Raw genomic sequence first — 5,745 nt, forward strand, 5'->3', positions numbered from 1 at the left:
AATATCATGGGATTATAGATTCTATAAGGTAAGAAATAATCCAGCAATAGTCAGAGGAAAAAGAGATAAGTAGTGATACTCTCTGCTGAGTAATAGAGATGCATCTATTTGTCCACATAATTAACAACAATAGAGAGGTCTATTGTTGTCCAGGGGCATGTTTCTAAAACAGGACAGAGAACTTCCCAAGACTTGTCAAACTTTATGACTGTTACCTTCTTCTAGTAACACTGCCAGAAAGAATGGCTAATTATGAGGTCTTGGGCAAGAAACTAAAGGACAAAGGGGCACAAGTGGTATTTTGATCACTACTTCTGCTGAATAAATGTGAGGACTTTGGAAGAGAAATTCAGGTTTGGGAAGTAGGCTGGTTAAAAAAAATTTGAATTTTTGGATTTCTTAGGGTCTTACAAATTAAGTCAAGAGGTATTTAAATTGAAGAAAAAGAGGAAATGAGAAAATTGTAAACCTTTATACTCTAAGTTAAAAAAAAGTAGCTATAATGTTGAGGAATAGTAGCAGTAGACATTCAGAAATTCATGCGATATAGAACTCCAAGAATGGAACCCATAAGCCAACAGAAAAACCCATAACATCAGATATACATTATATATGTATGTATGTATGTATGTATACACAGAAATGATTATGATTTTAAGAATTAAATAGGGGCAGCTAGGTGGCACAGTGGATAAAGCACCGGCCTTGAAGTCAGGAGGACCTGAGTTCAAATGCGGCCTCAGACCAAAGACTTGACATGTACTGGCTATGTGACCTTGGGCAAGTCACTTAATCCCAATTGCCTCACCAAAAAAAAAAAAACCAATTAAATAAGAATTAAGCATTAAGATAAAGTAGACTTATTATTATGGGGAGTAAATCTAACTTTGTAAGTATCCCTGAGATTTAGTGGGATAGTACTCATGACTAGACCATGGTTCTGAAAGAAAATACTTTCTAAAACAGGAACAGGATAAGTAAAAGAGATAAGTGGAACAGAGTAATACTGTATACTAAGATGATACACCAAATGTCACCATGATATAATAAGTAGAACACTGGAGTCAGGGACAGGAAGACCTGGGGCCAAGGTTTACCCCTGACACACACTAGCTGTGTGACCATGGGCAAGTTACTTAATTTCAGTGCTCTGGGCAATTTGTTAAGACTCTAAATTGCAGACAATATGCCAACCTACATTGGTAGAGTGAGGTTCCTCATTTTATAATTCCCCATATCAATAAAATCACAGATATAACCCCTATCCTTATAATCAAGTGAAAAAATCTAGGAACTTAATTAAGGGGGAAGTATAACAGGGAACATTTAGGTGAAATTAACAAAGGCATAAAAAGACATAATTGGGTCATCTGAGTGTACTACAAACCACCCAATAGAAAGAGGAAATATATGAAGAGCTCATGAAATGGATCACAATTCTGAAACAAAGACATGATATGGTAATGGTGGAGGACTTCAATTATCTGGACATCTGCTAGAGCATTTTCTCTCTACCAAAAGCAGATCAGCTAATAACTTAGTGATGATTTGACATAATTATACTTATGTCCTTCATAAAGTAGAGGCAGAATTCTATTCTTCATCAGATTCTCAACAAAAAGAAAAAAAGTGGCTGTTTAAAAGGAAATAATGGAAAGTAAACATCCCATTTTAGAATATATGATAGAGAAGAAAGGAGAGAATATTCTGATGCACATCCCAGCTTTGGGGAGATCAGATCAAAGACTTCAGAGAAAAGATAGGATCTTATCATCTAAAATTCTACAGGGGAAGTCAACTGAGAAAGTATAGAAAGCTTTCAAGAGCAAAATTCTAAAGAATCAGAGAAACAATTCTGATGAGAAGGGACAGGGGAAGTTACCAAAGGAGTTGGATGAGACTAAACAGGGAACTGATTAGCAAACTTAGACTTTTAAAAGACATACTGAACATGGAAGCAAAGGCAGAGATAATAGAAGATGAATGCCAAATTATTTTGTGGTCTTTTAAGAGTACTACCAAGAGTGCTAAAGCTCTTAATAAACTATGTCTGTAACAAGAGCTAAAGACAAAGAAATAAGATTGTTTAGGCTTAAGGAAAAAAAGCAAAGGACCAAAGAAAGGATAAAACTTATTCAAGACAAAGCAGACTTATTCAACCTTTATTTGGTATTTTCTCTGTCAAGCAGGATGAGCTTTGAACTAACTGCTCCTGAGAGGAAAGAACAAAAATGGCTAATACCCAAAGAAAGTAAGGAGTCAGTAAGCCTGCACCTAACTGCTGTTATGGTATAAAGACAGGTCTTTGTTTGGCAATCCTACTGCTCAAAGATTTTACTAGACAATTTAAAGGGCTTTAGTGTTTGGAATAATGTTATGCATAAATCAAAAGAGAAAGAGGAAACCAGTTAGCAAGATAGCTGTAGGGGTGCATGCTTTTCTGAGTGCCAAAACTAGTATGACTTGTGGTTGCTGAAGCAAGGGAAAAGAACAGACAGTTGTGGAAGAATCACACTGTGATTTCTTAGTTTGGGATCAATGAAAATTTAATAAAAGTTAAGCTAGGTTTACTCTTATACTGCCTTGATATGTTCAATCACCTTGGCCCAGATGAACTGTAACCTAGGGTACTGAAAGAATAGGAAAATACCACTGTCAAAGATGTTTGAAAAATCCCAGAGAAGAGAGACATCCCAATGGTATTAGAGAAGTGCAACTATCCTGATTTTTCAAAATGGGGAAAAGAAAAGAGTCTTCAAATGTCTCAACTGATGTCAGTGAGTTTGAGGTTGGTTCCTGACAAAATTCTAGAAGGTATTTCATATTGCATTAGCAGACATCATGAAAAGAAATATGATCACAAAAAGATAGCCTAAATTCATCAAAAATAGTTCATGCCACACTAATCTCATTTTCTTGGTGAATAGTGTAGATCAGAGAACCACGTAGATAGCATTTACCTAGATTTTAAGAAAGCACTTGACAAAATTCCATGTAATCTTCTTCTGGACAAGATAGTTCTTGGGCTAGACAATAAACCTCCAATGAGGGATAATTCCCCTTCTACTTTTGAAATGCAATTCTAATTGTTAGAAGTTTTGTTGTTGTTTCTTTCCCCCGATATCAAGCTTAAATTGGCCTCTTTGTGACTTCTACCTCCTGTTTGTAGACCTGCCCTGTTGGGCCAAGCAGAAAAGATCAAATCATTCACTGGTGATAGATTTTCAAATACTTGAAGAAAGCTTTCATATCTACATTAAATCTCCTCTTCTCCAATGCTAAATATTTCCATTTCCTCCTACCAGTTTCTTCAACTGTATGGTCTCTCCCATTCCTGATGACTTTTCTCTGGAGGAGCTCTAACTGTTCAATGACCTTCCAAAAATGTAGTAGTCACTACACCTGAACATAATATTCCAGATGTGGTCTGCCCAGAACTGAATGTAGCATTCCAGATGTGGTTTGAGTAAGGCAGAGTAAGGTAAGAAGGTTGGCCAGGAAATCTGAAAATGAGCTAAATTTCAAATTTTTCAACACAATATCTCATTCAAACTGGCTGATTTACATCAGCTTAATGATGAAAGAAAGTGGGGAGGGACAGTGAGAGGGGAAAGACTAAAAGACCTTTTGTAACAAAGTCATGGGAAAGAGAACGTGTGTTTGAACATTTTGAGATTCCTAATATCTTCCATCCTTCTCCCATATAAGACAAGGGTCTGTCTCTGTCTCTCTCTCTGTCTCTGTCTCTTTTTCTCTCCTTTCTCTCTCTCTGTCTCTCTCTCTGTCTCTCTGTCTGTCTGTCTGTCTGTCTCTCTCTCTCTCTCTCTCTTTCTCTTTTTATCTTTCTCAGCCATATATAGCTGTATAGTTTTGCAACACACCTTTTTTTGGTGATTGTTCTTTCCATTTACATGCTATACTTATGTATATATTGGTTTTTTGGCTTTTTCTTACTTCATTCTGCACTAGTTCATTTATATCTTTCTGTGCTTCTCTGTATTTATCACACTAGCCATTACTTACAGCACAGTAATATTCCACTACATTTGTGTATCACAATTTGTTTAACCATTCTTAACCAATGAGCATATACTTTGTTTCCAGTTCTTTTATTTTGAATCTTTTATTAAAAGATAATAAAAATGATAAATGTGTGATAACATATAGATCTATCAGATACGTGTTAACAATTAGATTTTAAGAAGCAGGAAAGATTAAAGATGTAGTTCTATTTTAGAGTAACTGAGGAAAAATATATTGTTACTTTTGATTACTGACAACTGGATCATATGGACAACTTTCAAAGCAGATTGTTAAGCTGATTTTATTAATTTTAAAGTGTAGAAGTTTTAATTAGTCTGTTAAGAACTCACAAATCATTATAATCTATTTTCATAAAGTCTTGAAAATAAAAAGTTAGGTGAATTTTAATTACAGTGAATACGCTAAATATAGATTATGGAATTCTTATATTTTTGATAATGGAGCAGATATGATGCTAATTATTTGTAGCTAGTTTCTTTTTCAATATTCTTCCTCAGTAAAGGCTTCAGATTATTTATTCTTTGTTCACTAGCATGAAACTAGAGATTAGCTTTCCATTTCTTTTCAGGAGTCATTGTGCTTGATAGTTTTCCATCTTTTTCTAATTTGTTCAAATGAAGGGAGAGGTTAATACTAGCTGCTTTATATAAATGCTCAGAGCATTCTTGTAAATAATCTTTAAAAGGTCCATTTCAGTAAATAACTTTCCAACAATATTGTGAAAAAATTAAGGATTTGACTTTCCTGCGCATTTCTGTGAGAAATGTATTCTAGAATTTTAGCTTCAAGATCATTGATGACTGGGCCATGTCTTGGGTATATCAGATCAGCTTTAACTTTTAATAGCTTTTCTAAGGAATTCATGTAATCATAAAGATCTTCAAATATTGTTTTTCCTTCTCCTAGAATGCAATCTCCAGAAAAGACAGCCTTTTCCTCCTCTAAAAGTAGAGCCATGTGATCATCAGCATGTCCAGGTGTATATAGAATTCTGAGAGAGGCTCCTTCTGTATTAATCACATCTCCATCTTTCAGATAAACATATTTTTGCTCTTTATTTCCTATAACTTCTTCCATGAAGAGATTGTGGGGAAGCTTTTTAATGCAAGATGTGGTGCCCGTATTGATGCTATTACATATGTCTAATAAGCCTCCAGTATGATCTCCGTGCCAGGGAGTCACTATAATTTCTTGGATTGATGTGTTAAATTCAGTCAGTGCTTGTTTTAAACAGCTGATATAACCTGGAATTGATAGTTCACCAATATCAATAAGAATTTTCCTGGGGCCAGTCTTCTCCAAGTAAGTGTTGGTGCCCTGGAGAGTCATGGGTCTGGGGTTACAGCCCAGGACATGCACCACCCAGGGGGATGGCTCCTCCATGTGCATCAGGACTGTCATCATCTTGTCCCCCGACCCAACTCCAGTGATTGAGACCAGCAGAAGAAACCTCAGAGTGAGGCACCGCACTGCGGTGGGGGGCCTTCCAGTTCTTTGTTATCACAAAATGTGCTGTTATAAATATTTTGGTATATATGTAGACTTTCTTCTCATCAATGGCCTCTTTGAGGCCTAGTAGTAGAATCTAATGGTGAACTACTATTGCTAGTGGAATCTCTGAATCAAATGGTATGGACATTTTAAACACTCTATTTGCATAATTCTAAATTGCTTCCAAAATGGTTGCACTAATCCACAGCT

The 5,745-nt window shown here is 35.7% G+C and overlaps 1 pseudogene; it reads right to left on the minus strand.

Annotated features, from left to right (window-relative positions):
* Nucleotides 1–4,542: 4,542 nt before the first annotated feature.
* Nucleotides 4,543–5,448, minus strand: LOC114026157 (annotated as a pseudogene).
* Between the last annotated feature and the right edge of the window lie 297 nt (nt 5,449–5,745).

Source organism: Vombatus ursinus, unplaced genomic scaffold (assembly GCF_900497805.2).
Source record: "Vombatus ursinus unplaced genomic scaffold, bare-nosed wombat genome assembly UNPS02014833.1, whole genome shotgun sequence".
NCBI lineage: Eukaryota > Metazoa > Chordata > Mammalia > Diprotodontia > Vombatidae > Vombatus > Vombatus ursinus.